The sequence below is a fragment of the Vombatus ursinus genome, unplaced genomic scaffold (genome assembly GCF_900497805.2).
Source record: "Vombatus ursinus unplaced genomic scaffold, bare-nosed wombat genome assembly UNPS02014882.1, whole genome shotgun sequence".
Taxonomy (NCBI): Eukaryota; Metazoa; Chordata; class Mammalia; order Diprotodontia; family Vombatidae; genus Vombatus; species Vombatus ursinus.
Genome location: NW_020954660.1, coordinates 1 through 9,269, shown reverse-complemented (window position 1 = coordinate 9,269; position 9,269 = coordinate 1). Strand labels below are relative to the sequence as shown.

The 9,269-nt window shown below is 47.5% G+C and overlaps 1 pseudogene; it reads left to right on the top strand.

The window, feature by feature from the left end:
• Window positions 1-2,314: 2,314 nt before the first annotated feature.
• LOC114028434 lies at window positions 2,315-3,721 on the top strand (annotated as a pseudogene).
• Window positions 3,722-9,269: the final 5,548 nt, after the last annotated feature.

Here is a 9,269-nt window from a genome sequence, read left to right as displayed (position 1 = left end):
GGAAAAAAAAATAGCAACTAGTATGCTTTGATCTGCATTCAAACTCTATAGTTCTTTCTTCTCTGTGGATAGCATTTTCCATCATGGGGCCTTTGGAGATGTCTTAGATCTTTGTATTGCTGAGAAGGGTTAAGTCTATCAATATCAGTCATCGCCCAACGTGGCTGTCACTGTGTTCAATGTTCTCCTGGTTCTCCTCACTTCACTCACCATCAGTCTTTCCAGGTTTTTCTGAAGTCCACCTGCTCATCATTTTTTACAGCACAATAGTATTCTATTACATTTATACGCCACAGCTTGATCAGCCATTCCCTACCTGGTGGGGATGGCCAGTTCTTTGCCACCACAAAAAGAGCTGCCATAAATATATTTGTACATGTGGGGCCTTTTCCCATTTGTGTGATCTCTCTGGGATATAGGCCTAGAAGTGCTGTTGCTGGGTCAAAGGGTACGCACATTTTTATAGTCCTTTGGGCACAGTTCCAAATTGTCCTCCAAAATGGTTGGATCATTTCACGACTCCACCACCAGTGCATTAGTGTTTCGATTTTCCCACATCTTCTCCAGCATTGATCATTTTCCTGTTTTGTCATGTGGGCCGATCTGACAGGTGTGATGTGGTGCCTCAGAGTCGTTTTGATTTGCATTTCTCTAATCAAGAGTGATTTAGAGCATTTTTTCACATGACTATAGATGGCTTGCCTGTCTTTATCCATCTTTCCAGTCTTCTGCCCTGGCCTGAGATGATCCCCTGAAACTTTTCCTCCCAGACTGTCCTTGGCCTTTCTGAGGTCCAGTAAGGAGATCCAGTGAGGAGCTTCCACTCAGACTTTGGCCCCACCCCCAGTCCCCAGAGTCTGGGGCAGCCCTGCCTCAGTTTTCTCCCCAGATGGAGACTGGCAAAGATCTTGCCTCTCAGACTGACCTTGGCCATCCACCCCCCGGACCTAGGTCCCACATGAACACTGTCTCTTCTCAGAATGAGCTCAGGTTTTATGGATCCTCATGGATCAGAGGCCTGAGTGTCAGGCCACTCTGCCTGCCCCAGAGAGTAGGAACACCTCTCTTCCCAGGTTGGCCTTGGCCATTATCCCTTAGGTAGCTCCTCCGAAACCAGTGGAGGCCCATCTGGCCTCACAGGTGCAGGCCCTGAGTCTGAACCAGCACCTGCCCTCATTGTCTCCTGACTGAGATCCTGAGAGGCATCTCTTCTCAAAGTGACCTCTTGGGTCCAGGCTCTGAGTCTAAGGCTGCGCTACCCCGGCATTACCCCTTGATGAGATTCAGAAGGACCTCTCCTCCCAGAACGACCTTGGCCATTGGCCCTCGCCCCACTTGAGCCCAACCTTCTCCCCTCTTGAGAAACCAGAAGATATCTATCTCTTTCCCAGACCCTAGTCTGAAGTGAGAACGACTGTCGCCTGTGAGTTCTCGTCCGCCATCCTTCCCGTCTTTGGCCCCGGACCGAGACCCCAAAGGTGTCTTCTTCTTCAAAGTGGACCTTGACCATTTTCCTCAGACCGAGATCCGGTAAGTTGTTTCCCCTCAAACGGATGTTGTTTTTCAACCCTTGGCGACCTAGGCCCAGAATCTAAGTTAGCCCCCAACGCCCCTTCTTCCCTGACGGAAGTCCATAGTGGAGTCTCCTCCCACACTGACTCTGGCCATCAATCAGCCAATCAATCTGTCAATCCACAAACATTTACTAAGCACCTACTATGTGCCAGGCACCGTGCTAAGCATCGTTGGGGATACCAAATGAAGCAAAAGACAGTCCCTGTCCTCAAGGCCCTGAGTCCCAAGCCACTCCAGCCCTGCCTCCTTCCCCTACCTAGATGGCAAAAGGTGTTACCTCCCATTGCTGACCTTGGTTATTCTCCCCAGGCCCCAGATTCCAAAATTCCCTGGGTCTCAATGACCATCTTCTCCACCTACCAAGATCAAGGAAGGCATCTCCTCTCAGACTTTTCCTTGGCACTTGCCCCCGCGTGGATCCAGGCCCTGAGCTCCAGGGCCACCCGATCCTGTATCCCCCACACCCATGCCCACCCCCTCCGCTGTTCCGGAAAGGCATCTCCGCCACTGACTGACATCCAAAGTGGCTCCGCATGAGTGTCCGTCTATCCATCCGTCCGTCCAGCTGGCTGTCTGCCTGGCCCTCTGCAGGCTGCTCTTCCTAGCCCGGGCCAGCATCGGGGGCTAGTCCTGTGCCTGACCTGACTCTACTAAAGGCTGTGTCCTGGCCTGTTCCAGCCCAGGCTGAGGCCCCAGCAGATCCCAGGAGAGCCGACTGTCTGTCATCCAGGGAGCCGAGATGAGCTGGATTCAGACACCATATGGTTCTGCAGCGCCCTCTCCCAGCCAGCCTGGAGACCGCTTCATCCCCTCCAGAACTGGATCTAACTGGAGTCTGAAGTTCCATAGAGCAGAAGAGCCTGAGAAACCACAGAGGCAGAAGCGGAAATCCAGATGGGCCACCTCGGGCAACAGCAAAGGTGCCCTAGCCTACTCTGCCTTATTGAAGAATGAGCTGCTAGGAGCTGGCATTGGGAGAATCCAGGATCTGAGGGGAGTGGGGCAAAGGCTGCTACAGTCTTGCAGCGCAGAGAAGAAGAACCTCTTTGTGTATTCCCCTAGCCCTACACGCCGGAGACCTGATGTGGGGAGTGAAGCCTCTCTGTGTAGCTTGTCGTCCATCAGCAACGAAAGCCAGACCTTACTCATGTCACCACAGCAACCCCCAAGAAAAATCCCCGCAAAACCTTTCAAAATCCTCGAGGCCCCGGACCTCCGGAATAACTTCTGCCTGAACCTCCTAGACTGGTCTTCCCTCAATGTCATCTCTGTGGGCCTGGGCACACGCGCTTTCCTGTGGAATGCTGCTACATGCCAGGTGACCAGGCTGTGTGACCTGGATGTGGACAGAGATTCCGTGACCTCCGTGTGCTGGTCCAACCAGGGGAATTTGCTAGCAGTCGGCACGCACAGAGGTCATGTGCAGATCTGGGATGTAGCTGCAGAGAAGACAGTGTCTGTGCTGGATGGACACAGATCCAGAGTCGGTGTGCTGGCCTGGAATGCGGACCAGGTTTCTTCTGGGAGCCGAGACAAGATGATCGTCCAGAGAGACCTCCGCACCCCGCCCATGCAGTCTGAGCGCTGGCTTCAAGGCCACAGCGGCGAGGTGTGTGGGCTCAAGTGGTCCACCACTCACCGGCTGCTGGCCTCAAGCGGGACCGACAATACCATTCTGCTCTGGAACCACGCCAGTCTGAAGCCCGTCCAGCAGTACACCAGCCATAGGGCGGCCGTGAAGGCCATCGCGTGGTCTCCCCACCAGCACGGCCTGTTGGCATCTGGTGGCGCAGCAGCCGACTGCAGCATCCATTTCTGGAATACGCTGACGGAGCAGACCCTGCAGAGAATCGACACGGGTTCTCAGGTGTGCAACCTGGCCTGGTCCAAACACAGCAACGAGCTGATCAGCACCCATGGCCACTCAGAAAACCAGATTGCCATCTGGAAATACCCCTCCCTGACACAAGTAGCCAAACTCACGGGCCATACCTACCGAGTTTTGTATCTCACCATGTCTCCCGATGGACAGGTCATAGCTACAGGCGCGGCAGATGAGACTCTGAGACTTTGGAATGTCTCTGCCGATGCCCGTCCATCAAAGTCATCTGTGTCTGTCCTCGATCTCTTCAGCCATATCCGGTAACCGCCCAAGCCCACACGCCAGGACCACCCTATGCCGTTCGAGGGAAACACCACTGACTCTGAGCAGCGTGCATGGAAGGAACCCCAGCGACCAGCTGGCAAAAGGGAAAAAAGGGGTGGTGCACCTGGAGAGACCTTCTTTCAAAGTCATTGTTCTTTACCGGATTGTGGACGTTGTTGAATGATATCTGGGGAGAGCACAAGCTGGGGGTGGGGGGGAACCGTGCAGAATTTAGGAGTCCATTCTTCACAGAGGGCAAGCAGGAGAAAGAGAACCAAAGTGGGCCGGGCATCTCCATTTCACACACTGGACCAACGTGCTGTGGCCAGAACCAGAGAAACCTGAGAAGAGGCTTCCCTCTTCTGCTCGATCGTCTCTGGGAAGAGACAGACAAACTAGCTTCTTTTTTGTGATTGTTGTTGTCTGAGGAGGGAATGGTTGTCAAAGTTGGGGGAGGGTGTGGGGTGGGGGGGGTGCAGGCTGTAGGTGCCCTTAGACTCGGGGCTGCCTGAGCTCCTCCATTCAGATGGACTTCCCTGGCAGCTGAGGCCCCCTGGGGCCAAACTTTCCACATGTGTGAACCAGGAGGGGATCAGGAACTGTGACCCTTCAGATGGATGACGCTCAGCACTTAAACTGGCTAGGGTTTTGGCAGCCAGAGGATTTCATCACAGCTGCAATAAAAGGCATCTGTAAGGAAACACTGAGAATGGGACCCTCTTCCAGGCTTACCTCTAGGCATCTCTGATCCTTATGGGGAGAAGGGACTGTTCTAGCCTGACTGACCAAGGAATGCTTGCTCCACCCTGGCTCCAGAGAGGCCTGGAGCTGCTGCCCTAGGTTCAGAGCAGCAGGTGGAAGGGTGGAGATCACAAGAGGAAAGGTGGGCAGGAGCATTGTTTATTTCTATTTCTAAGGGATGAGGAAGTGTTGGGTTGGATTTTCTACCAAAGTCAAGAAGCTATTTCAAAATGTCCTTCTGGCTGGTAAGAGAAACATGGTATTACTCTCAGGAATCTGGCCACCAGCTTTTTAGGAAAAAAAAAATTTTTTTTGAATCAATCCGAGGCTCTGGGGGCAAAAAAAGGCATTTTTTTTTGTTGTTGTTGTTTTCAGAGTGGCCAGGCCTAGCAGTTCCTGTGTGCTGATCAAGGGGAGAGGGTTTCCCTTAAGGGGGAGGGGGTGGGCAGTGAATGCTGCTTGAACATCCCCAGCTCTAGTTAGCATGTGTTCCTTAGGGCCTAGAGCAGTCGGCTAGAAGGCAAGAGCCAGCCCTGAGGGGGAGAAAAACCACACATTTTGCCATCAGGGAAAGAGATTTCCCAGTTCCTGAGCTTTTGAACCAACCCTCAAGGGCTTAGGTTACTGGGCCTTTTCCCTCTCACATCTCCCTCTGTTAGCCTAGTCTGCTCTGGGCTAAGTAGAGAATATTTGAGGTAGAGGTGAGAATGCCTTGGATTTTGTTGGGAATTATTTCCTTAGCCCTGTGCCTTTCCTTGGGCCCTCCCTTGTGTTTCTGTATGTATTTGTTGGGAGCAGGTTTGTTGGTTTAAATTTTGGAAAATCAACCCCTGGTTTCAAACAAGCAAATAAGTCGCCTCAGCAAAGCAGGAGGAGGATATGAAGGGGGCCTAACCAGCCGGGTCTCCAGAGGAACACGAAGGATTTTCAGGCGACATGGTTGCGGAGTGTGCACATTATTTTTTGAAAAACTATTGCTTCACACAACAGGCTTCCCCATCTTAGATTAAATTCCTTGTGAGGCTGGGTGGGTTCTTACCATGATTGAGAAGAAGATTAATTCAACCTTCAGAGACTGAGCTTAAAAATGAGGGCTTTAGAAAACAAGCACACTCTGGATCTCCCCAAGTCATTGGTTATTAGTAATTGTTTCTCTCACATGGCATGTATTTCTGCTTACTTTATTTTGCATCAGGTCATATACAACGTCCTGCTTCTCTGAATGCACATTTCTCATGTCTTTGGCACAGTCTTATTTTCTTAAATTCAGGTACCATAATTTGTTTAGCCATTCCCCACCTGATGGCTATCATTTTGTGTTTATTTCTTGGCTACCACAAAAGTGCAACGTATTTGATATATGTGGAAATTATCTTTCTGCTTTCAATCTTTTTATATTTTGTGCCTAGTTGGAATCTCTGGGTCCAAAGGTACCCTTGATAGTTTGATGTAGCATCGTCTATAAATTAATACGATTATTTTTATTATATTAACCCAGTCCATATTTAAACAATGGCTACCTCTGCAATTCTTTCTTTGAAGATTATTTTGTAATTGCAATTATATTTCTTAGCTACCACTTGGTAGTTTGAATCCTTGGCATTTTATACTTCCTTTGTTATTATTTCCTCCTGGATTTAATTACTGCTACATGGTACTGCAGTTGATTTTGTGGACTTACTTTTCATCCAACTTGGCTGTAGCTACTAGTTGTCTTAATCATTTTTTAAAATGCTGACTCCTGGAGTTTGCTAAGGAAACCCTTATGACCAGCAAATAGGAATTATTTTGTTTCTTCCTTCACAATATTTATACCTTAGATTTCATTCTTTTTTCTTATTGCTTACTAGCATTCCTAGAAATATGTCAAATGACAGTGGTAGGAAAAGGACATTCTTGCTTTATTCTACTACTTACTAGGAAAGTTTCTAGTATTTCCCCATTGCAAATTAAGCTACCTTTTTGACTATATATATATATATATATATATATATATTATTTGATATTTCTAAATGACATTTTATACTTATCTTGTGATTATTTATGTTAATTATTTTCCTAATATTGGTACATGCTTGCTTTTCTGGTATAAATAAAACTTGGGTATATAAAATAAAAAAAAAAGAAAGAAAAAGTATTGCTTCAAAAAACAATTTGTGTTGGTTCTGAGAAAGAGAATTTCCTCCCACAGCCTGGAGGAGGCAGAAAGGAGAGCATCCTCCTGGTGGAATGTGTCTCTTACTGGCCCCTTACCATAGGCCACTTGTCTAGTCCTGACCAGCCTTGGGATGGGCCTCTGAACCCTGGGAGGGCTGTTCCCAGCCCTGTGACAGTGGGAGAGTTTATCTGAATGCCCCGGGATGCCGACCAGAAAGCCTTTGCTGGGGGAAAAATACACATGTGTCTGTGTGTATAAGTCTACATGTATACATATACATATATATATATACATATATGCAAGTATGCATAATGTATTTAACATTTTTCTTATGAGAAAAACCAATTCTTGCCTTGTCCTTTGCCTGAACCCTGTATGCTTAGGCCATTGGCTCCCTAGTGTCTGCTGAATTCAACTTGTGAATGAGAACATTTTTTTAAAAAAACAGTTAATTTTTGCATTTTCCACATATGACTGTGCCATTGCTACATTGTATAGTTTGAAGATAGTTTTGGCAAGTCTGGGGAATGTCTTTTCCTGAAATTCATACAGGCCAGTCCCCAGAGGCTTGTGCCATGTGTTGCATCTGAGGGAAGAGGGTATATACTGAGATGAGAGGGCAAGATGTTCACATAAACTGACGTAACTGGCATTGGACAAGTTGTAAACTGAAGGTGAGTTAGTGTGCCTTTCTTTCCCTAGCCCCTCCAACAATGAGTATTCACATCTTTTGTCATTTATTTGTGAACAGATGGATGAACGATTGACAAAGCATGTCTTTAGTGCTTCCTTTGTACCAAGCACCAGAGATACAAAGAGAATGACTCTGTTCTTACGTAGCTCCCATTCTCACTGGGGAAGAAAATGCATTTAAGAGTGTTCAGGTACAGGGTAGATGGTAAGGCCCAGGGGTCCTCAGGTTACGATGATAGATCAGATGGCTGTATTTGGGGGCTGAGCATAATGACAGGCCAGAGAGTAAGATCCAGTGTGGTGGGGCACATAATTGAATGCCAGCTGGCCAAACTCTGTGGTCACACACTTTATCTGAAGGATTGTGATGGGATGGGATTTTCTGCTTGTCCAGGCACTGTGAGCAGCTGTTCCCAACTTGCAAGGTATGTGCTGGGGAGGGAGTGGGGAGTCAGGAGTTTTCTGGTTTACCACTGTTGGCCAGGTAGGAGTGAGCCTGAGGACTGCCGTGGAGAAAGGGCTCTGATTTTCCTCAGATGGCGTAGTGATAGAGGGTCATTTGCTAATTGAAAAAAGAAGTTCATCTTTCAAAAAGAAGCATATACTATCCACTTATATGTGATACTACGATACAAACTAGAGATATAAATACCAGAAATGAAGGTAGCCCCTGTCCTAATGGAGCTCCCATTCTAATGGGGGAAGACAAGGTGTAAAAGTTAGATCGAAAGAATTCATTTATAGCTCCAGTTCCTTGGTTTGGAAATGTCCAGGAAGTGTTATGGAGGCCTGGTTCCAGGAAGATATGACAAAAACACATACATCGGAGGTCAGAGTACGGATTTCAGAGGGAGTGGGATGAGGATAGCTTGGGTGCAGGCAGCATGTTTTAGGAATGCTAGAGTAGTGGCTATCCCCACTTATTTCTCTGATGCCCACCAACACACCCATGTTTCTCCATCTCTAAGAAAAAAGAGGCCCTCACTTCATCTTCCTTTCTAGCTAGCTGTCATATCATTATCTGTCTTGCCCTTCTCAGCCAAGTTATTTGGTAACGGCCTGGCCTCTCTTTTTCCAACCTACTGCAATCTGCCTTCTGACCTCATCAGTAGACTTTGAAACTGACCCATTCAGGGTTACTAGTGATCTTTTAATTGCCAAATCTGATAGCCTTTTCTCAATTCTTATGTTTCTTGGCCTCTCTATCATCTGACACTTGATTACCTTCTCCTCCTCGATATCCTCTTCTCTCTTGGTTTTAATGGTACTTCTCTTACCGGCTCTCCTCTTACCAAGGAAAGCTGTTTTATTCAGTGCTGAAGTCAAATCTCTCTTTAAATACTTACTATTTCTGTGATCTCAGGGAATTGCTTAATCACTGTGTGCCTCAGTTTCCTCATCCATGATAGGAGAGGATTGCACTTAATGCCCTCTGAGGCCCCTTTGAGCTATAAACCTCTGATCCATGTTCTCTCTTGGCTCTCCTCCTGCCTATCTGACTATTCCTTCTCAGTTTCTTGCTGGATCCTGTTCATGAGAGAAAAGATCCAAGCCTAAAATAGTTGCAGAAAGAAATTTATTAGGTCATTTAATAGAGGAGTACTCCCTCCCATCCAGGCTTTGGAAGGTTTACATTAGAGAGGATTTAGACAAAGGTGCCCACACATACACAGGTAAGGAATTTAAAAAAACTTACTTTAGCATCTTCTTCTCCTTCCCATTTTGTTGGTCAGTCATTTTAGTTGTGTCCAACTCTTTGTGACCCCATATAGGGTTTTCTTGGTAAAGCTACTGAAGTAGTTTGCCATTTCCTTCTCCAGCTCATTTTACAGATGAGGAAACTGAGGCAAACAGGCTTAAGTGACTTGCCCAGGGTCACACAACTAGTAAGTGTCTGAGGCCAGATTTGAACTCAGGAAGATGAGTCTTCCTGACTCCAGGCCTGGCACTCTATCC